The following is a 23,904-nucleotide window of genomic DNA, read 5'->3' as shown; positions in this document are numbered from 1 at the left end:
TGCTGGTGGCTGAGCTCACAGGGCAGTGCTGGCAGCTGCAGCACAGCCCCAGCTTATCTGCTGGGCACCTGCTGGGGAGCTCCCGGAGGCAGGAAGGCCAGGACGTCTAGGCAGCTAAGTGCTAAGTATTCCCCAAAGTTTCTGCAAGAGTGCCTAGTGGAAAAAAAAGAAAAGGCTAGCAGGAGTTCTGCGTGAAGTGCAGGTCAGCGGAAGATGATGGCGTGGTGGAACGGCTGGCTGGGGCTGCCTTTGGAGCAGGTACGCGACTGAAGTGGAAAAAATACGACAGGGTGCAACTGGAATGCAGGGGGATGGAGGGAACGTAACTAGGCAGGAGGTTTAGTAATGCTGGGTCTGTCCTCTCGGGAGGAGGGGGTAAGGAGGTGGGGTTGTTGCAATGCACAGAGTGCTCTTCTCTTGCGCCTTCCAGCTCAGGGCACACATTCCCATCCTCACATCGCTGCTGGTTGCTGCTGGTTTCCACCTTCTGCAGAGGGCAGGGCAGAGAGGGCCTGATGTAAGTCAGCTCACACAAAGCAAGGCAATGGCAGTACTGGGATCAGAGCTATAGCTCCCAAGGCCTCATCCTGCAGGCTGGGCTGCGTATGCTGGAAGACGGAGGCTTTCAGACTACCTGCACAGCATGGCGCACAGCGAGATACAGGTACAGCTTCAGGAAGACATGAGGGTCAAAGAACTGCAAGAAACGTTTCAAAACATTGCTTGTGCAGGGCTGCAGGGAGATTGCTGAGGTGATCAGCAGTTCTGAGGACAAGTGGGGTGTGCACCAGGGTTTGCAGTCACCGTGTGAATGTGTCCTGAACAGGAATCTCTGTTCGATTTCAATTAAGATATGGCAGAGGCTGCCTACAGTACTGATCAAGGTAGACAGTCATCGTGAGCCTTGCAATCATCCACTAACTGACTTTTTTTACTTCCCCAATGAGAGACATCTTATGCCACCTGAGTGTGCCTTAGTTTCCTTTCCAGGATGGAGAGATCAATACTGCTTGTCTGTGGGAAAGTGAGGGGAGGAAAAACAACGTCTTTGATACAGTCACACCTTCAGTTTCTGATGCTGAGGCAGAAAATGCTCAGAGTACAAAGCCTTGTTGTTGTTGCTTGGACAGAGATGGATAGAGCCCTTCAAGAAGTCAAGAAGGGTATCTCTGGGCTGGGATCATGGGATTGCAGGATCATTCTGGTTGGGAGGGGCATCTCAGGAGTCTTTAGACCAACCCTTGCTCGAAGCCAGGACAGCTTTGAAGTCAGGCCAGGTCAGGCTGCTTGACGTAGCTGGGGCTTGAAAGGCTCCTGAACTGGAGGCAGCACAGCCTCTGCTTGTCTGGGTTGACTGTCAGGCAAACACAGAGGCAGAGAGAGACCCGGCAGATGCGGCTCCATTTCGGAAAGGCATTAATGAGCTGTGAGGCTGAAGGATTTCCTGCAGCCAAACTTCCATGCCTGGTGAAGCCTGCTTGTCCCCAGTTTCACTGCAAGACCTGCAATGCAGTGCAGTGCAGCTTTAGGGTGCCTGGCTCGGCACAGAGCAATGGCTGGAAGATATTCCCAGCAGATGTTGCAGGCTACCCTGACCTCACTGTAACTACTAGACCTTGGTTTTATTAGCCTGCTATTAGAGCCTGGATGTATTAGATGTATTAGATCAAAAGTAAGGTGGGTACGTCTACAACACAAATCAGTGCGATGACTGCACTGCAGACATGCCCTTAGAAAGAAAATAGGTAAATATTTAGGGAAGATATGCCCCTGGCTTCTGAGAGAAAATAAATGGTAACTTGTGCTGTATGATGAAAGCAATGAAATCAGATATTCTTTCTGGCTTCTTCTCTGCTTAGGGTTTTTTTTCCTCTTCCTAAGTGAAAGCCCCAAATATTAAGGATTTATTCTGCAGAAGACTGATATTCTCTGCTTAAAGCCCTAAAGGCTTAAAAAAGTTCAAAACCAGACATTTGTCAAGTGAAGCGTTACGATCAGTTTGAAACTCAGCTTAAATACTGCCTGCGTTATCCCGTTAGCGAGGCTTCTTTGAATCCCACTTGCACATCAGAGCTGTACGTTGCCTTACAGATTATTATGGCTATTTACAGTGGCTGCTGACAGCACTCCTAGTTTAACAGAGAGCATCTTGTTCTGCAAAAGGGATGCTTTTAGACAGGATTCAGGGAATGAAAGAGAAGACTGGGAGTAGCAGCACACTTTGGGTGCATCCTCTGCATCCTTGACACAGACCGGCACCTTCACTTGGGGCCGAACATAAGTCTTAAAACCATCGTCCACAGAAGCTTCCCCATGATGCCAACCTCCCACTGCCCACCCCAGCCAGCTCCTGCCTTCTGCACCGTGCTTGTTAGCCTCTCCCTTGCTGTGATCTAAAATCAGAAGTAGGCACAAGTTTGAACCTATGAACTCTGCGCCCAAACAAAAAGAACACCCTTGGGCTTTTGAAGGGTTCAGCTCCAGGTAGATGGAAATCCACCCTCATGCTTTGCTGCCTGCTGTCTGTAAAGAGCAGAGATGGGGCAGCCCTGCACGCTTCCAGCGTGCCCTGGAGCAAGCAGGACAAGCAGCCTCCAGGCACAGCTTGTTCCTGCAATAGTGCAGCATGGGTTTGCACATGTGAGCACTGGGCAGCTGAGCACGTGCAGCTCTGTGTGCGCAGAGGACCTCTCTCTTCCCATCACAGGGAGCAGCTCCACAGGAGATGTGGGGAGTTACACCCTGTCCCTGTTAGTGCTGATGAGGAGCACAGCGAAGGTCCTGGCTGCTGGAGCAATGTGGGGCCAGGAGCACTTGTGGTTGCAGACAGCCTGCCTGCGTGGGGTTTGTCACTGCCCTTCCTCCCGTGATATTCAGAACATCACCGTTCAGCCCCCTCTCCAGTTAGGGATGGAACATGCCTTGGCAGGCATTTGCTAGCCTTCAGTGTTTTAAGGAGGGAAGGTAAAAGGGAGGAAAGGGTTTAAACTTGTTTTCATGGCTTGGGCAGCCATTGCTCCATTTTGTCCTTGCACCCAAAAGGCACCGGCCTGGCCCCCCCCGCCATGCCTGTGCCCAGGGCTGGCAAACCCCAGCTTTCCCTTGTACCGCCGCATGCACACAGAGCACTCTAAATCTTTGTACCAGCCGCCTTCTTCACAAAGTCAAAGCAACGACCTCGTCAGGGTCTCTCAAGGTCTTCACAGAACATCAGGACAGCCAGGGCCAAATCCTGCACTTTGAAATCTCCAGGCGGTTGTTCTCTGTGACAATTGTCTGTCTTGGGTGTGAGTTGCCAATGATAGCTGCAGAAAATCTGTGCACCTCAGATCAGTGGTCAAGGTAGAAGTGGAGGGTGGAGGCATCATACTCCCCAGGAGCTGCAATACCTCTGTAGCCCCAACCAGATTTAAATGAAGGCGAAGTTTGGTCTAAGGGTTCAAATTCCTAGCTGAGCTGAGCTGACCTACTGTTTCTCCTCAAAGTCTGGGCGTATAAGTAATACCAGTTTAGGATCATCAGAGTCCCTTAGATCCTGCTTGCATGACCTTCAGCTCTGAGCTTCCTACACTTCATGTCTAGCTTAGTCTCTCCACTGGAGAGATGTTTGGAGGAGAACCAGGGGACTGTCAGAGGGACCCAGGGCAGGAAATGGTTTCATGAGCCAAAGGGAAATTGGAGAAGGTTAAAAATTAGCTGTCTGAATTCTCTGCTGATATCAGTTGGCTTAACGTAATGGAGCTGCATTAATTTACTCTAGGAAACCATATGATACCACTCCTCATGCAGGACTATGCGGGCTGAGCAATAACCTGTCTGGGAGAGATGGGGAGGGTGTCTATGTCCCATTCGGCTCTGACCCTTTGGTGCAGACTGTTGCATACACATGCAGCAAAAGACAGTGAGTTTTGCATATGTGAAAAATATTGTCTGGATGTAGGAAAGCCTTTGGAAGCACTAAGTCACATCAAGTTTTCTTTAGTCTCCTCTGAATCTGGCCCAGCGTTACTAAATAACTTAATGCTCTGCAGATTTACAATGTTTGCTGAAAACAGTTTGTATGAAACCTGACCAGCTAAAATAGAGTCTGAGAATATCTCCAGCTTGCAGAGCTGTCATTAAACATTAACAGCAAGCAGCTGGGTCTCCCGTGGATAACGCAGGCTTGCACTCCTGTCACTGCTAGCAGGAGCGAGCTTCAGAAGGAGTGGGAAGAAAACACACCCTGGCATGTACAACCCAGCCTGCGAGTCAGAGGAACAGAGGAGCCATGGGTTTAAAGTGGGACTACCTATCTTTGCCTCTGAGGCTGAAGTGGGAGGCACATGTCCCCAAGAAAAGTTAAACGGGGATGGAGCTGCCTCAGACACAGCTGTTCATACCGCTTTCCTTCGGTGTTCACATTGCTTTCCATCCAGCTCAGCACTGCAGCATTGTTAGGGGAAGCAGAGACTTTGGCAGAGAGGACATTTCACAGGGGCTCAGGTCCAAGATCAGGCAGCAGAAAGCAAAATAAAAAAGAGGGGTTTCACTTGTGGCTCTTGCGATGGGAGCTGTGTGGCATCCCTGTGCTGTGCCAGCTGCTCCAAGCAGATTTGGGCTGCTGCAGACATCTTCCTGTGGCAGGACCAGCGCAGGAGCTGGCCACCACCAGCCTGGGCACCTCCTGGGCTGCCATTCACAGCAGCCAACATTGCTTTGCCCTACAGACCTCATTGCTGTGGCACAGACAGGTGATGGCATTTGCCCCTACTCACACAGAGCCATCAGCAGCTCTCCTGCCACCAGTCCTAGATACAGTTCAGAAGACAGCTCTGCTAACTCCATGGAAACCCTTCAGAAGAAAATTATTGGGAAAAGATGAAGGCAGGTGGAGGCTTAGGGGCTGAGTACATGAGTGTCCTGCATTGGATTTGCCATGTTCTGCATTATTCTGTGGTGAATGCCCATGGCCACCTGCTCGCTGATGGGGCAAGTAGCTCAGCCAGCTAAGGAGCCTCTCGTCCAGCTGTGCTATGACACAACCCATGAATGCAGGCAGTCACCACAGGTAGCTATGGCACAGTGCCCGTGGCTTTCACCTTCCCCTGGGTGTGCAGCCGTACCTCCGGGCTTGCCTTTGGAAAGGTCCCTTTGCAATCAATACGTCAGAGATTGAAATGTGAGGTAGTGACCCTGCAGACCACCACGTCAACCCATCCAGAGCCCTGACCACTATCTTCCTCCTGGCCTCTTCCCTGTGTGGCATCGCACAAGCACAGGGTGAAGGCTGCAGGCTGGTAGCTGCAACGTGTGGGGCTTGCCCATGTCTGTTTATGGTGGGTGTCTTACCCCAAGCCTCAAAAAAGACACACATCAAGCCAGGGAGGGGATGCATTTAGTCTAAGCATCTTCTGATTATGCCATGTTCAGCACTGCTCCTAGCTGAGGTGGAGCCTGTTATCCAGTGAAGACTGGCTGGATACTGATCTTCTATGGTACAGCCGAAGGAAAGAAACCCCTAGGTTTGGATTAGTAGCTTGATTTAACCTGAAATCTCCTGTCTAAATGGGATCTGCTAGATACTTGTGTCACGTCCTTATTCATTTGAAATACACATGGTTTACCTGTGTACATTCAGGAGTCACTTGGGGTAGCACCACCCAGCTCCGTGGAATCCAGACAAGGTGGGCTCAGGATGTGCAAGCTCTGCATCGATCCCAGCCGCTGTGTCTACACAGGAACTTGACAACTCTGTTTCTAAAAGGCACCTCTTTCAGAGTGGAATTTTCAGAGTGTGATGCCACAGCTGCACAGGTAGACAGGCAACTTCAACTGAAGTTAATGAGAGATACGGAGCTAAGAACCACCACCCCCACAAGCCAGCATGACTTTAAAACTGTGCCCCATAACTTTTTTTTTAATTTACTGGACATTTCTTGGAATGGAAAACACATTTTGTAAAGACTAATGTGTGTTTCATGGGTAGCAGAGGTGGTGTTTCCAATGTAGGCTCAGCAGCAATTGGCATTAGAGCGTACAGGGGAAGACAGTGAAACAATACACAGGACGTCTTTAAAATACAGTTTGAGAGCACGTGCACTGATGAAATAATAATTGGAAGTCATATTCAGCAGGGTATGTAAGCATCTGCCTGATTCTGCCCAGAAACAGTTCCACTTGCTTCAGTGGAATTAATCATGAGACTACAAATTAATACTTTAAAACATCCTGCAGAATCATGGCCTGACCAAACAAAGTACATTCATTTGATATTTTTACACACACTTGTTTCAGGGCCCTTGCTTTGCTTGCTGGAGACTCTTGCAAGAGCTTGTTTTACTGGCAGACCTAGAGTACATTTCAAAATCCTGAGCGAGGAGTCATGGAAAACAGATTTCAAATGCCCGTCCTTGGGCAGCCACACCAGGAGAGCTGGTGCCAGTAGGGGAAGAGCCCCAGTGTCATGTGATTTATTTGTCTGGACAATGTAGCTTGGATTTCATGTACCTGCAATCCAATACTTCATGGAATGAATATCCAAACTGAGTTCTGTTTTAGACACCTAATACGTACTAGAAGCTTGAATAATGAATAAATCTGAAGAAATCCCAATATTTTCCAGGGTATTCTACCCACAGGGAAAAAGAAGTGAAATGCTTCCCTACCCTGCGAGCCACTCATTTAATTCCAGTAATAATAGTTCAGTTTCAAAGCCCTTTTCAAATGCTAATTAACTCTGACCACAGTCCTGCCAGAAAGGGAAATATTATCCCATACTAGGCAGGTGAGGAAGACAAAGACATAAAGATGCTCCCTTCCTTGCCCCAAATCTCATAGGAACTGGTGGCAGACAGAGCTGGGGAGCTCTTTTTCTTTTGGTTTCTCAGTTTCTGGTCTTGTGCTTTAGCTGTTTGCCTAATCTGTGTCTAGACACTGCTTCCTTGTCCGAGCAGGAGGGCTGTGGGGGCTGCCTGCCTCTGAGCAGGGGTGAGGAGCAGGAGGCATGCACCTCCACAGCACCAGGCTCACGCTGAGCTTCACCCGTGGGTGAGGAAGAGGGGCGGTGACTGAAAGGGGTTCAACCTCTGCCAGGGACCAGATGGGCTGGCGGGAGCGGGAGCGGGGGGATGCTGTCCAGAGCAGTGCCCGGGTCATCAGCTCCTTATCCCCCAGAACAAGGAGGGGACAACTGGACACTCGCTGCTCGGGTCTCCAAGCCCCTCTGGGAAGGGGGCTGCAGCCTGGATGGGCACAGCTGGCGGGGCTGCAGCAGGTCGGGCTGCCCGCCAAGGCTGGATGATCTCCAGGCTTCCATGAAGGGCACCCCTTGGAGAAAGGAGCACTGAGAGCCAGCCAAACCACAGTACAAGGGTGAAGAAACCTAACCCTCAGCTGTAGAAGGGAAAGTCTTGAACCTCAGGCTGGGTGCTTGGGAACAGTTCACAGAGCCTTTCTTCCCCTTCCCCCCGCCCTGCAGCATGGCCACGCGCAGGAGGAAGGGAGAGGGTATGTATTAAGGCTATTCACCATTACAAGGTGACAGCCAGCAGCTTGAGGGCTTGCCTATGGTGAAAAGGGCTTGCTGGGCTATCCAGGTGAAAATACAGCCTCATCCTGGCAAATAAAATCCAGATTGTCCTGCTGACATAGGCTAAAGCTGCTCCCCCATGGGGATAAGTTGTATCAGCAGCAAGATGTAGTTGCCCGTATAACTAACGCTAACAAGAGCATAGGTTGGGGAGGTAGTATGTTTTTCTTTTATTCCCGTGACTGACGTAGTTATACTGACCTACCTTTTAATTACAGTGCTAGCACTGCGCCTGCTGCAGCACACCTTATATTTTCCCATTTCTCTGCCCAGCAGGATGTGAACCACTTCAGATGTGGTTGAAGCATCTCAGGGCTTTTTTTGCCAAGGTTCTAATGAAAGGCATTTAGTCGGCAGAAGGTGGTGACACTTACATCCCCACAGATGGACTCCCCCCGACCCCGAGCCCTGTGCTGGCCCAGCACAGTGTGAGCTTGCCCAGGGGAAGGGCTCCAGGAGGATGCTCCCAGGAGGGACCGTTCCCGTTTTATGGATGAGCGAACCTAAGACCAGGAAGATTAAGGAGTCCTATTTCCTCCAGCCACCACCGGTCTGGTGGTTACTCAGTTGTAATTAAAAACGCAGGTGGACCAAGCTATGGGGCATTATGCAGGGGGAAGGAGCATTCTCTCCATCACGTTAAGGCAAGAGCTAGGGGCTGGGTTGTTAGAGGTGGGCATCTGTCTGCTTACAGACCTAGGTCTCAGGACCCAAATACTCCCATAATTAAGTGTACAGGTCTAGTGGAATGAGGCACCAGGGTTAGACTATTAGAGAAGACCTGCACTGGGGTGGAGATGTGAGGCGAGCATGCGGGAGCCTTGTTGGGATGGGGTCACCTGCACTGCGAGGAGATGGGAGCCATCCCATCCCTGCTGGCAGCTCCCTCGCTGCTCTTTCTCATTGTAGGAATGGAGAAGTAAGTGTGGATGTGTGCATGATGTGTGTGTGCGTGTGTAAGCCACCTGTGCTGACAGTCTTGCCTCAAAGGGTAAGGTGATTCCAGCATAACTCGCAGAGCAAGGCTGCACTTGGCGAGGGTGCCATAACGATGCCTAAAAGGGGAGAAATCAGAGCGTGGAAGCCCACGCGTGCATCTGTTTTAACTCCCATTTGTGTGATAGGAAGAGACACTGAAAAAAAAGAATGGTAGAGCATGTGCATGACAGAAACATTCTCTTTAATATTCCTGTAATTTGTGGTTTACATTGCTAAATAAATGTTAGTGAGCTTATAGGAGAAGGTGGAGGTGACAGTCTGTGTTCATCACAGATAGAGAGAGAAAGCAAATTCGCTGGATCCACCCACAAAATTAGGATCTTCCGGATCTTTTTCCCTTAACATATGCACAAGGTTTTCTCTGACTAGAAAACTCCAGAACTATTTGGCAGGTGTGTCTTAAAATGTTTATGGCCGTACTCATGACTTCACATCTGTGAAACACTGTCTGTGCAGGAGCCTGAGGGACAACTGCAGGCATCTTTCCTGGCCGCTCCTCTACAGTCCTCTCGGCAGATTTTGGCACCTCTAGTTTTTACATGAAAAAGCAGATGGGAGAGAGAGCACTTCTGAGACAGCCTAACACCTTCTTAGCCCAAAGATATTTTAAGCATAAATCTGCTAAGAGATCTCAGGAGGTTCCAGACTCCAAACTCTCCCAGGGCAGCAGACTCAGGTCTGGTGTCCCACGCTGTGCAAAGGCAGCAGCGGTCAGGAAAGAGGTCCAGGGGCAGTGGGACCACTCCAGCCATAGTGGAGTCACACCAGATGAAGCCAACGTGAAAATTTACTGAACCAGAGGTGGAAAGACAAATCCTCCACACCAGAGAAAGCACCAAGTTGCCTTGAACTGATAACACATTTGCCTGTACGAAAGCAGCCAGTCCGCGGCTGGCCTGAACGAACGTCAGGAAAAGCAATCATGGGATAACGCCAATTTTTGGAGCTGGATGTCAGCCTCTGCTGTCACACAGCTTTGTTTCAGTGCTGGTGGGAGCGGGGTGACCCCGGTGGGAGGAAGGTGGTGTGCCAGGAAGGCATTGTGGCTCAGCCAGGAGCCGCTGGGCCATCAGGACAGGCTGTACCTGTGCTCCTGATTTGTTCCAGCTGGGTGGTGAAGGTGCTTTGGCTTAGAGCTCGGTGAGAAGAAAGTTATTTGTTGAGGGAGGAAATGCACCAGCAGCTGTTGATTAAATGAAGCAGGGGCCATGATCTGACCACCGATTTGAACGCACTTTCCTGAGAGTGCTGCTATTCAAGCCTGCTGCACCATTCACTTCTCCTTCCCTGTTAATAATTACAGTTGCAGTGCCACTGGTGTCAAATCGCTGTAGAGGCACTGGTTAAGCTCCTTTGTGAGCTGTTTGATGAATATAAAAGGATCTTTCCCAAGTGTTTCGAATGTCCAGCTGCAGAGCAGCCCGACTCCTCACTGCCTCCCGGCTCCCTCACCTGCTTCAGCTCAGCACCCTGCTCCGAGTGCCTTGCCCCAGCTTCAGAGCCAGGAAACCTGCTTTCCTTAGCAAAGTCCTTGCTGACTTCGGTTGCACACAAGTGCCTTTTCAAGTGGAGGAAACGGGGTGTTGCTTGGCCAGCGTCAATACGTTGCCTCTCGGGACTGGCACCATTTACTGATGTGCTCCCATGTGTGCCGCTTTTCTGTCCCTCTGCCGTACAATGATGGGGCTTGTGCCTCACCTTACTGATGTCACTTCACAGACCAAATACTTAAGCATTAACCCTTGATTTCAAGGTGAGGTTGTTTTTAAACTTCACATATCTCCCCACTCCACTACACAGTGCTTATCCTCTCTGTCTTCAGGTTTCAGCCTTCCCCTGACTGAGCTGGAAGCAGCAGCATCCCAGCATGATCGCTGTTTCCTATTCCCATCACTGGCTGTAATTAATGGCTGCTAAAGGAAGATTGGGACTGCCTTTTATATACATTTCCCCACCCAGCACTCCCTCAAGCTCTGTGTTACTCCACTGGAGCCGTGCTGATTTATTAGCACTCAAGCAGACCTGTAGTCATAACAGGCTGGGGAATATTTTCTGTACAGGCTCAAGATTAACACAGGGGGCTTCAGACCTTGCCCAGAGAAGGGATTACAGCATGGGTAAGTGGACTTCTGGTAGATGTATCTAATAAGCCCAAAAAGCAATGGCTGGGGAGCTGACAGAAGATGCCATGCAGAGCCCAGGCCATTGGGTCAGTGCTGCCAGAGCTGTAAGCTGCTCTCTGGGCATGCAGCATGTCATATCATGGCATGGGCATGGGCACTGCCACCACCCTCACAGGCTCACCCGGCTCTCCCTTGACTCCATTCATCATCCACCAAAGCCACAAACCATTCTGCTGTCCCTTCAGGAGGCAGAAAATGGGGTGTATCGTTTCACAGGGGTGTTTTCTGCCCTGTAGAAGAGCACGTTTATATGCCCCTATGATCACTGGACACATCATGCCATGAATGGTTCCAGTCAAGCCCGTAATGCCTTCCAAGGAGCCAGGTACTATCCAGAAGGGGTGGCCTACAGTTTGCTGCCCTGGGTACTTACATAGTGCTAACTATCTTCACAAAACCACCACGCTATGCTGAGTTACATCATATCATAGTGTAATGCCTTTAAATCATTAATCTGTCTTGCTTCTGGACTAGTGCCAGAAAAGCTGATGAAGGCCAGGCTGAGTTCACATCAAACCAGAGGACATTGTGGTTACGTTTATGGTTTTTCAGAGGATCTCTCACCTGCAGCCACAAATCTGCCTTTATTTGGCTTGAGCATGATCCAAAATTACCTCAGAGGTCAGCAGTGCATGTCTTGCGGATTAGTGAATACTACTGACTAACCTAACGTAATGCATTATTATTATTCCTGGAAAAAAGGGTGGCTGTAGTCTGTTGTTTTGTAAGAAAAGTCTAACGTCCATTTTTTTCCCTTTTGCAAAAGAAAAAGGAAAGGGGGGGGGCGGGGAGGGGGAAAGACAGGGCAGTGATTTGCACCCTGCATCTTGCTGAGTGCTTGTAGCTCTTGCTACAAAGGATTCATTGTAGGCAGCACTCTAAATCGGCTTTGCAAATGTGAATTAATGAAACCTCCCAGCACTTCGTCAAGGTAAGTCAGAGGGGCTGAAGTCGGTCTCTGCAGGAGCCGTGTCAGGGAGAGGAACGGTGACTCAGGCCCGTGGTGCCCCAGCCTCCGAGGGAGGACAGTGGCACTTCCCGGGATGCCTGGTGATGCAGCCAGGGAGCTCGGCTCCTGCCCGCAGCCAGGCTGGCTCTGGCTGTTTACTCCAGCTGCTCCTGTTCAAAGTCCCTCAGACTTGGTGGTAAAAGCACCGCTGACTTTCCCCAGCTTGAGATTAAGTCACCTTTGCCCCAGTTGTGTATCTGTAAAATGGGAGCAATAATATTACCCTGCTGCCCCATGGCCGGGGAGAATCTGTCATTGTTCCCGTGGATGAGAATGGTGCAGGAAAGGGAAAGGAGAATAAATATTTACCCAGAATCAGAAACAGATAAATCTATTTGTGCTATCGTCCCCTCCTCCAACGGCGTTCCCTTCCTACGGCGGAGGAAAGCTCCAGCCTTTATTTGGTTAAATCATTTACGTACATTAACGAACAATTAGGGAGGGAAGAAGGGGGAACCAGCCCAGAAAGCCTTCCACAAAAGAGCTGCCCTCGCTTGGGCTTGTTTGATTTAGGGTAGGAGGGGAGCAACCTGACTGTGATAGATGAGCACTCTGTCGTGACCCTGAGCGTCTGTAAAATCAAGTCTGGGTGGGAGATTTAAGACAAAGGGCCAGACACAGTGTTGATTTAAACTATTGTAGTTTCTCTGGAGTCACTGGAGCAATGAGAGTCATATTGGGAAGGTCCGGTCCCGTGGGTGCCAGAAGAGAAGGGCAGGGTCGGAGCAGCCCCGCACTCTTGGCAGGGTTCTGGCTCTGTCAGAAGAGTTGTGGGCTTTGCTCTTGGTTCTTTAATTCACGCAGCTCAGCCTTGCGCCGGTCCCCGGGGCCCAGCTGCTATTGAGAGCTTTCAGCTTTTCACATGAGATCTATTGAATGTGACAAGGTACACATGGGTCATATGCTGCTCTCTAAGTAAGCCATGTTTAAGTGCAGCATCGCAATAAGAACAGCAAAACCCCAAACCCATCCTTTTCACCCCAGTGCAAACCGCCCCACATCCCAGCTTGGTTTCTGGACTCTTCTGGCAGTGTTCCCCGCTGGGAGCTATGCAAGGGAGCGCTCTGCTGTCCCTCCGTGCATCCCGGGGGTCTCTCCGTGCAAGAAGAGTATTGAGTGCAGAGTAAGAAGCTGGTGAGCTGGCACACTCTCCTAGCACAGAGTGGCCAGAAGAGGCTAAAGCCCAGAAGGCATGTCCCTGTTTTATGATCATTTGGGCTGAGTAAACAGATCTCTGTGAGTTGGAGCTTTGGTTGCTAATTCCGACTGAAGTTCGTCAAAGCCCGAGAGATGGGGGTGCAGAACGTGGAGTAAACTAGACCGGCTTTGTGCTGAAGCAGAGGAATATAGATCAAACAAATGCAAATTCGAGGAGAAACCCTGAACCCTAGAAATCCTTGTTTGAAACCATCTTTTTTTCCTCAAAAACAAAAGCATGAGTAAAGCAAGGGTAACACTGCTATGCCAAAGTCCTTTCTGCCCTGAGCACTTTGCTAACCCTGTGCAGCTCAGTTAATTCCTACCTTGGGGCACGCATCTGAACTGTTATTTCAAACCACCTCCTCCGACCAGAGAAAATCAGTAGTTTAGAAAGAGGGCACTGAGCAGGACCTCCGGGACCCCCCAGCTCGTTCTTAGCATGGCTGATCTGCCCCTTTCTTATGTGTTGGAGTCAATTCACTCCCACTTTCTCTGTCACAGCAGCCCTGGGACAGTCTGCTGGTTTTTGGGACGGGGCTGTGAGGTGACTGGGGGCACAGTGCCCTCCACGAGCCAGGCGGGGATGGCTGGTGACACTGCCAGCCTGACTGAAGTCTGCCCCGTTGTGTAGAAATCCTTTGACGTGGCAAGTGGCCATAACAGATCAGAGCTGACTCAAATCCCGGTGGGTGTTTGAAGTTAGAACTCTAGAGGTTCAAATATTAGCCTACTCCATCACCTGTCCATCAAACATTAACTTACTCCACCAAAACCACAATTACCTGGTCCCTTGGCTTCACTGCTTCCCATACCGGCAATTTTTCTTGAGACAAATGCAAACCACTGCACCCTGCACACTGCTGCTCTTGCAGAAGGAGATAAGCTCCAGCCCAGTTATGGGAGAACATTAAATACCATCGGTTCACAGCTGGGGATTTATATCTGGCTGAGGACTGAGGGTCAGGGTAAAGAAAAATAGTTTCAGTACATCTGTGAGTTAGTTGTACATCAAGTCTGCCTTCATCTTGGTAGTAAAAGCTGGATTGCCAATGCCATATATTTAAAAAAGCTCGCTTGAAAATCATACGGAGAGGTGTCCTTTTAATTGGCTTATGGTTCTGGAGGTACTAGGAGTCTGCTATTTCCATGCTACTTATTTTTCAGGGTAAGTTAGGTCCGTGCTGCTGCTCCTGGGAGTGGGGAGAGTCTCGGATAACCCGTTCCCTGGGGATAGCAGGGCTTGGAGGAGAACAGGCTATGACTCATGACGAGAGCTGGCAGCGCTGCACTGGCAATGCAATCTGTCCTGTCCTTTTTGCCTCCATACATCAGCTGAAATCTTCTGGGAGCCAGAAAGTCTCAGAGGAGCTTGGGCCATCCAGCCCTGTCTCGCCCCAGGGCTGTGCCCCCGAGCAGGTGAGGAAGCAGCAGGGGAGCAACGGGGCAAGTTGGTGGGATGCCCTGGAGGTGGCCTGCAGATAAAAACCTCTGCTCTCTCTCAAAATTCAACTGGTGCCTGAAAGGTTATAAAAGTAACAAGCTTTCCCTGATTCTTCTGAGATGCTTACACAGCTTGGGTCCCATTGCTTTTGCGAGATGGGAAACGGTGAGGTTGCAGGAGGCAGCCTTGTCCTTGTTCTAACGTCAGGTCTTTGCCCAGCTGTGAACAGGATTATTTCTATGTGTATTATCAAGATCATGTATTATACTCACAAAATGTTATTTTTAACCTCTATATATCATGTACTCCAAACTCAGTAATGTTTAACTGTGAGGGTGTATTCCTGGCCCTACTTCTCAGCAGCATTAGGAGGTTTGATTGAAGTGCTTTGAAATTCTGGGATAAAAAATACTGCCAAAGTGCTATGTATTATAATCATTACATATTTAGGAGACAATTCAGTGATCTGATGAATGAATGGGGATTTCACTCGCTATTCCCTCAACCATAAACATTCTAAATGAACAGAGATTGCAGAATGAGAACCTGCTTAATACTGTAAACTTTGACATAAACATGTAAAGCTGAGCTGGTGGTCACATTTCCATCGCCTCGCTGAAGGAATGCGCTTTGGACTCATTTCCCTGTGCCAGGATTTAGCACTCGCAGCTTCCATTCTGCGGAAGGTTAAACTCTGCTGCCAATGTTACCATGCTATAATATTTGAAATGGTTTTGCACAAGGACTGTGCAAGGCAGCTCTGGCTGGGGTGATCGAAGCAAAGTCATCTGGCTGCCGAGCAGGGGGGACAGGCTCCTTTCTCAGGCAAATTGCTCGGTGTTATTTTTAGCTGCAAATATACTGTCTGGTGCATTTAGTTTTTGGCTTGCAGGGCTGCAGGACACATCACCACGGCTCCTGCTAGGAAAAGTGACAGGCATGTGTAGGGTGCTTGCCAAGTGTGAGCTCCCTGCTCAGGTGGCTGGCCAGGAGCTGACAGGGAGCCTGGCATCGCCGGGGAGCTGCTCTCGGCTCCGGGAGCGGGAAGCCATGCCAGGCAGGCTGGCAGCACTAGTCCCTACATAGGAGCTCAATAGTTGTGTGTTACAGGACAAAACATCAGTTCCTTTACTGGTAATAACATAATCATGAAAATTATTACGTCAGCTGCTGTTAATTACAGATTAACCCTTTCCGACCCCGAAGCAGACAGAGGAGTGGGTTGTGCTTCTTGCAGAGCTGAGCTGCCCCAAACTTTCCTTGCAGGTACAGGTGACTGTGATGGGGTACAGCCCATCTCCTTCCCACAGGGTGTCCAGGCTATCACTGTGACTTCAGCTACAGCGAGGGGAGCACACCCCGCGACGTGGTGACACCCCACGACGTGGTGACAAGGGAATGGGACGGTGGCAACTGGCTTTGGAGGTACCAGGTTATCTGCAGCTCGTATCAGGGAAAGATGCAAACCCCCTTGCTCTGTTCCTCTCACCCCTCGCAGAACCGAAACCTGCACTTCTGCAGGGGCATGCTCTGGTGTCAGAGCACAAGGATTTTTTTCAGTGTGAACGACAGCAAGTTTCCTTGAACCTGTTTTTCTGGAGGAGTATCTCCAAATGGATAATCACCCCTTGTGCACCTGGTAGTGGGCTGGAGTTGCAGTCAGGTGGGAGTTTACAGGATCTCAGGCCCTCCTCCTATGGGGCTGTGATGAGAAGGAACACCTTTGCTAAGGAGGCATTTATGGGTAGCAGTTATTTCTTGCACCCAGCCCTCAGGCAGGTTGCAGCTTCCCTCCCAGCAGGAATGAACTCATTGCAGGAGGTGACAGAGCGCACGAACAAGACTTTAAATACATTTCAGGCAGTTTGTGGTATCTCTTGCACCTTTAACACAGCAGGCAGCCAGAAAGCAGGTGCTGATAGACCAGGTGATAAGATGCCAACACCTGAATTACGCCTTGCGGTATTTCTGGTACATTACAGCAACAGACTAAAGATCTTAAAGCCCAGGAGAGTATCACAATGACCTAGTCAGTCCATCTGTGTAAAACAGCCCAGGAATTCCACCTCAGTTTTTACTCCACCAGCTTGAGTAATGTGTGGCTGAATTTTAGTGATGATTCAGAAGATCTGCTCTTGAATTATACAGGCTTCAAGTGGCGGCAACTTCATGCCATCCTTCAGTGAATGCTTTCAGCAGTCATTTACCACAGCTGTTAAAAACTGGCACCTCGCTCCTTGTTCATACATTGCTCTTTCAACTTACAGTTTCTGGCTTGCCAAGTGCTCTGTAACCTCCTGAGGAATTAAAAGTAGTGGGTAAGACCCAAATTCTCGCCTCTGACCCCTCCAGCATCCATTGATGCTCCCCGGGGAGCGAGCCGGGGTGCAGCCCTGCAGTGCCCTGCCTTGCTGGTGAGGTGGGCTCTGCGGGACGCGTCTCCCGCTCTGTGTCAGGGCTTCCTTTGGTGTGGATCGGTACAGCTTAGGTCTCCTGCAGGAAAACAAAGCTGGTTTAGTAACCTGACCAACCCGATAAAGTTTTCCCTGAGCATCAGCAAATATTTTAGAGGTGAGGTGGCAGATTGCTTCTTACTGCTATGCACATACCTACATATGTAAATAGATATAAATTTGTATGAGATGTAGTCTTTCTGCTACTCCTTTAAAAGATTTAAAAATCCTTTTCCCAGGGGGTGTGTGGAAGCTGTCATATTTCTAACATGTTGCCAATCTGCATTTCCTATTGATCTTATCTACTCTGCTGTGCTGCAGCAGTCTCTGTTTCACATCGTAGCCCTGGGGCCTCCATCCTCATTAGAAATCCTTTCCCGGGAGACTGCAGATCACCAGCTGATCACAGATCCAGTAGTAACAGACAGCAACCAAACTCTCCGAGCCCCTGAAATAAAAGCAAGAAACGGTAGGTGAAGCACAAGGTACCTTACAAGCAGGTTTCCCCTGGTCCTGTTTAGCAGCCACAACAGTCACCAGCCCTCTCAAGCACCTCACAGGCATTAACTGCCAAAGAAAACAGCATGCACTTATCACTGGAAAAAGCAGGCTTTGGGGATTCATTGGTCAGAGGTTTTCTCCTCGAGGAGCTACACTGGCCCCAGAAGTTGCTAAAACACTTGGTTAATGCAGCCTAACACAGCACAGCATCTGCCTGGCCCAGGTGGTGCCTGAGATGGGTGACAGCCGGGGCAGGCTAGGGCATGGCAGGCTCTGCTCCATCCTGGCTCTGTCCCCAGCTTTCTGGCAGAATGTGCTGATGTCCTGGGACTTGAGTCAGGGAAGGGTGTAGGGACTGTAGGTGTGGTGGTGTAGAAGGGTCCCCTAACCCCAGAAAGGGGGTAAATTAGTTCCTTTATGCACATGATTTGCTTGCCAGAGTACAGCCAGCTTGCTTGTGGCTTGATGATGTTTGCAGGGGGTGAATCTGCAGGGCAGCACCCTGATACAACTGTCTGGTGGGCAGACCCACTTCCCTCCTGTGCTTCAAGCCAAAAAAATGAGCAAGCAGCTCACGCCAGGGACAGTGATGTTGTCAGCAGCCCAGCCATGGGTGCAGCTCAGGCTCAGGCTGGCCCCAGGACCACAGGGTTGCCTGTGCCTGGGATGGTGCCTGTCCCAAAGGTGCTGTGGGATCAGTGTCTCCGCAGTGGGGCTGATGTGCCCTTGATGCCCAGCCAGCTGCTTCCCAGCACTGACAGCTGGGGACAACGCTAGAGTTGCTAGTGATGCTCTGCATGGGGACAACCTTGTCCCGCCCTCATCCCATGCCAGGCTCTGCCTTGAGGTTTCCCACCCTCTCAAAACCTCACCAGCCCATGCAACTCCTTGCTGCCTCTGTGCTCCTTACACCCAGGAGCACATGCAGCTGAAACTTTTTTTGTTGTTGTTGTTGTTTTTTTTTAATTTGGACAGTAAGGAGTGTGCCCACCTCTCATATAGCTCAAACAGCAGAGTTATCCCACTTCTCTATCTCTCACAGTACTTGTGGGTAAACCCTGCTGTCCCGGCAGCACAACCCCCACAGCCCCCAATACCCTGAAGCCTGTGGGGCAGCAAGTGTCCAAAGGGCCTGAGACTGCGAGAGCAGGTGAACAGTCTCTGCAGTTACAGCAGCAAGAGCACAGTTTATGGGAGCTAAAAATGCTGGTGCCTCAGCAATTAACTGATCTGACTGGGCTTTTTCAGCCTGTCTTCACCCCAGAACTGCTTGCCAGGCACTGCCTGAAGTTGCTGCTTTTCTTTGACATGCCACCTTCTGAAAACATTGTGGAAAACAACTCCTGGACTGCATCAAGCTACCTCTCCCTCTTGTTGGGTTAAGCCACACGTGTACGGTTTTCCCAGCTACAAATCTTAACTGTGCTCCTTAGCAGGACGTTAAAACCCATGCTGAAATCAAAGTGGTATCCTTCATCCTTACGGTCGCAATAAGCTCTTGAGCCCTGCGCTTGTACCGTGCCTAATGCAACATGACCCTGGCTGAAAACTGGGGATCTGCTGAATCCAATAAAAATAATACATAAAAATTTCATTTTATATTGGGAACAAGGCGGCATCAGTCTCATATCCTTTTTAATATACAACACATGTGAAAATCAGCTACAGGAGCAGAAAAAGCTTTCCTGAGTCGTGCTTTTCTAAGGCAGGGTTGCTGCTTACCCCTTTTCTCACAGCAGGCAGAGGAACCTCAAAGAAGCAGGTGTTTTTCATGGACAAGACAAGTCCCCGTTCAGTGCTTGTAGTCTGCTTGAAACATGCCACTAATCTTCAGAGGAGTCTCTGCTCAGCTGTGCAAACATGATTTTTTTTTTTTTTTTTGAGGATTAGGTTCAAATTCACATGACATTTTGTGGCTGTGTTTTAAAAAGAAAGATGAATCCCCAAAAACAATAGCATGGATTACCTTCCATTTGGAGAAACAGATTGCAAGTTTTCCTGCAATCTAGGGCTGGACCAATCTCAAAGTTATACCACTCTAGCAGCTTCCATTCGTAGATTTCATGTCTCTTTAGTAGAGGAAACATGGTAAAATCTTGCAGCTTCCGTGGGTTAGGGACGGGAGAAAGAGGCCGAGCTAGCTTAAAGGATTTCCTAAGTTTGTGGAGAAAGTACTGGGCGCAGCCAGGGTGGGAACTGACTCCCAGCCTTAGAAGGTCTGCTTATGGGCAAAGCTGTCCATCTCACAGTACTTACGAAAACAGAGTGGGAAGAGTTACCAAGAAGCTCGTTGGGAGAAGCTGTTTTATATTCCTCAGTGTCTGTCCATCTATTGAGCCTCGTAAGAGGTGCTGGAGAGGTAAAGTGCAAGCACAAGCTATATAAAAAGGAGAGGAGGAATCAAGCATGATACCAGGGATGAGTTTTGAGCAAAGGTTCAGCTTCGCTCTTGTTTACCCCCTTCCACTGCACCCGGGTCACTCTGAAGGAACTGGCTTGAATTAAGCCTTTCTGGGGCTGTCCCCTGCATGCAGCGTTTTTACATTGGCATTTTCTCCTTACAGGACAGCGAGGGCTGTGACTGGCACCATGGGGAGTAAGTGGCTGGAAGGCTAACGATGCGACCTGCTGATATCTCCATTTTTACTACATCCAATTAAGCAATAAATGGTTCTGGTGGAAGTGTGGAGGCACACAGATTATTATGCAAATCAGGTCCCTTTGCTACCAGTGGGGTCCTGCATTGCCCGAAATAGCACCGGTAGGATATTAGTGCAAATGTCACCTTTCCTGTCTGTTAGTTATTGCCTCCCATCTCACCCATCGTGCGGCTTCCCAGAGGTCAGAGCCATGATTTCTCACAGACTCGGGACTGAAATGGATTTTAAAAAGGATATTTAACAAAGCTCCAGTCACCTTCCACGAACCTGCTGATGCAACCAACACTGGTGGCTGGAGAGCCTGCCGCAGTGGCAAAGACGCCTGAAGAAACCACCTTGACTTCTTCACCAAGAAATCTGTGTGAAGCCAAGCTATGAACTGGTTCACGGACATGCTCCAGACTAGAAAAGACATGTACTTTTGGGGAGGTGGTGGACAGAGCTGCCTGGAAGCAGCAAGCTGAGGGCTCTGGTGGAAATCTGGGGCTTTACCATCAGTTTACTTATACCATTAAAGAAGTAGATTGGAAGGAGTGACACTGAGAATTTTTAATCCCTTTATTTCCCAAGTTATTTTGCCCTCACTGATTCCCTCAAAGAGATCTCTTCTGCTCCGTGTCCCTAAAATGCGAGCGAGACAAGAGGTGCGGGCTGCTTGCCCCCATCCCTGCCACTAACCGTTGTTAGCTGACAAAAGCCATTGTTTGCTGCCACTGGTTATTGTTCCAGCGGTGGCAGCAGCCCCCAAGCGCCAGTCCTCAGCTCTGGGCCCTTTTTGTGCTCGGCACAAACAATTGCACAGTCCCTTTCTATAGATGGCTGCAATTTAAAGAGAAATACTTTTCTCTGCATTTTCCCACAGGCCCCAAGGATGCAGAAATTCACAGGCTGGCTGCAGACACCCTGGTGAAGGGGGACAGAGAGAGAGCAATCGTCACCCGTTGGTATAGCACGTGGCCCAGACTAAGCACACTGCAATTCTTCAGGTCACAAAAGGTATCGCCTCATCAGCTGCACTGGGGTAGATCTGTCCCTCAATCTCCAGATCAAAACCTCTGAGTTTATATCACAGTTCAGTGAGGTTTACTGCAAAGTTCCCGTCTCTGTCCCTGGTGCAAAACTACACTGAACTGAACTTGTCCAGATTTTGCAAAAGAAATGTAATTGTCCGTGGCCAGTGATGCCAAGATCTGATCTTTGGGCACAAGGCTGACAGAAAAGATGAATGCAAACAAACCCAACTATGTAAAATGTGCAAGGGACCCTGATAACAAGGCAGTCCACATCATTTGGTGATCTCTTGAACATCCACAGCACAACTCCAAGATGCATGATGAAACCTGATCAAACTGTGTGGATTTGTTCGAATTTGTCTTGGAGTTTTGAGGGTTTATGCAAACATGGGACTCAGGAGACAGTCAAGCATGTAGTCTGAAACAGAGCCAGGAGTGCCACGTGTCTCTGCAAACCAAAGGTCCCACTGCTCAGTATCTCTGGGGATAAATGATGTTCACAACTGTAAATCAATCTTCTGCTTTAGCCTCTGATCATACTTTGCTTTGCACCAGGGTAAATCCAAAACTGCCTAACCTAACTCAGAATAAAATAAAAGAGAGAAAGAGACAAATCTTTCTTTTCCTTCTGCAGTCAACAAGGCAGAAATCAGGTTTTTCTTCCTATGCCTAAGTTGGAGAGAAAGGGATATTTACCCTTTCAGATTGCAAATTTAATTGATTCTTGCTTGTCCCTTTGGGAGAAAAGGAGTGCAGTGAATTTTTAAAATGTCAGGAGGCTGGTAAAGATGGGCAGATCCCTTTGTCACCAGGCCATTATGCAGAGCTGACAAGTGGCCATCACACCCTGAAATCCCTGACTTGCTGTGATTGCTCCAGAATTGAGATAGGAGAGAAAATCAAGAGACAAATATGCAGGTTTTAGAGTTTCCTCACTGCTCTGACAAGTTGTTCATCAAACAGCAGCAAAGCAGTTTCAGTGTTTCCTTTGCCTTCTCCTATGAACTGGCTTCGCCCCCAACAAGCCGGGGCACAGACCTCAGGCTCCGTGTGCTCTGCAAGACAAAACTGCAATGGATTTTATTTTGAGAGCCATGTTCAAACATAATTCACACTGGGAAGGTGCTATCAAAAAGCCTCGCTCCTATGCCCCACTACATCTTCTGGTTCCAGGTGCCTGTGGTAGGCATGCGACAGGCAGAGCCGTGCTGTGCAATACCCCTTGGAGGCCATGTCCCCATGGTGGCTCGGGACTCAGGCACAGCATCGTCCCCTCCCACGCATGCTGGCAGCTCCCACTCCACTCTGCATCCTCCCAGGCTGCAGCTAATCTCTGCCACTTCATTACTGGTGGCCTGGCTTCACTCAGCGGGGAGGTGTGAGCTACACAGCCTTTGGAGGCTGAGAGCTTCGTGCTCCACATGCCTCTTGTCTCTTGCCAGCCACAGTAAAACGGGGGGCTGGCAATTGCTCCATGGGTTGAATTTCCAGCACGGCAGCCTGCAGTGCTAGGAGCCATTCGCCGAAATGTAAGGAGCTGGCTGGGACACAGTGCTGTTGCCCAGCGAGAGCTTCCCCACAGCCCTGGCCACGGAGAAGCTGGGAATTCCTGAAGATCCAGCTTGTCACGGGGCACGTGTCAAAGGCTGAATGACTGTTGCTACCTCATGTAGACTGCAAAGGAGCCCAAGCTGCAGAGGGTACCTTCTGGTCACCAAGGAAGGCAGGCTGGGGCTGTAAAAAAAGATTAGTTTTATACAGTGTGTATAAAACATTCATATTAGAGATAATAAAACATTATATATATACATTTATATGAATATTTGTTTATTCATTCATTTATTTTAATGCCTTAATTCTCCAGAGGAACCAGCTTATATCCCAAAAGATATTTCTGCCACAGGCAGAAAATCAGACTTATTTTAAGGCGCCTCGAGTTGGCCACACAGCAGAGGCTTCCCCGTTCCCCCTAGACTGGTGAAAATCCCTACCAAGCTGACAGCCTAGAAGGCTCTGGACCAAGGAGGAGCAGAGCAAATAATGTAGTGTGAAGGTAGCTGCTGTCTCGCTTATTACAAGTTTATTTGTTTCATTTTTCCAAGTTACACTAATCGTCTCATCATCATGCAGCCCCTTTGCTCTTCCTCCACACTAGCTCCCAGGTTTCACCACACAGTCCCAACAGCAATGCTCTGATGACACTTGGTTTTTGAAGCATCACTATAAAGAGCAAAAAATGGAAAAACCCAAGCATTACATGCAACCTCTTGATAGTGTTTCTAGTAATACTTTTACATCACCAGTAGTGAAATACCATAAAGCATCTCAAATGCTTTCCACGGTTGTGGTTTTTTATTCTTCCCTTGCTTTTCCCACCTCTTAGTCTGCCCAGTGTCACTGCCAGGCAATTTCATGTTTTCTTGTGGTCTTCACCATACCATGGAGGTGACCATGTCCATGGTGATATCAACCTGCACCCAAAGCAGCCACCAGCCCTGAAGTCCTGGCTACACCTCTGGCTCAGCAAGAGTAATTTCCCGGTTTCCCTCAAGCTGTTGCTGGGGATAGTGGGGCCAGTGCGACCACAACACTGAGACCCTACACTGCCTGTGACCATCGTTTCCACCAGCCTGGGGTGCCGTGCTGCTGGCCAGCTCGCTGACCAGAGCAGAGAGGCTCAGTCTTCCAGCAGCAGACCCCACTGCACGTCACTACACCCACCACCACTGTTCGGGTGTCTCAAAATTTTATTTTTAATTTGGATTTCAACCAGTTTAGCAGATCTGAGGCAGAGCCACTTGACCCAGACCTTCCTCAACTGCAGAGGCTGGCTCGAAGACATGGTCCCAGACTTCGCCGCTTGCTACTCCTCTGG

At 49.4% G+C, this 23,904-nt stretch overlaps 1 long non-coding RNA gene across 1 annotated transcript; it reads left to right on the top strand.

Annotated features, from left to right (window-relative positions):
• On the top strand, positions 1-22,756 carry LOC130151898 (uncharacterized). The gene is made up of 3 exons (XR_008822787.1): positions 1-258; positions 15,669-17,324; positions 19,921-22,756. It is a non-coding gene; the product is annotated as an uncharacterized LOC130151898 (long non-coding RNA).
• Positions 22,757-23,904: the final 1,148 nt, after the last annotated feature.

This window comes from Falco biarmicus, chromosome 6, assembly GCF_023638135.1.
Source record: "Falco biarmicus isolate bFalBia1 chromosome 6, bFalBia1.pri, whole genome shotgun sequence".
NCBI lineage: Eukaryota > Metazoa > Chordata > Aves > Falconiformes > Falconidae > Falco > Falco biarmicus.
Note: the sequence above shows the minus strand (reverse complement) of the source record. Positions and strands in the feature narration are given on the sequence as shown.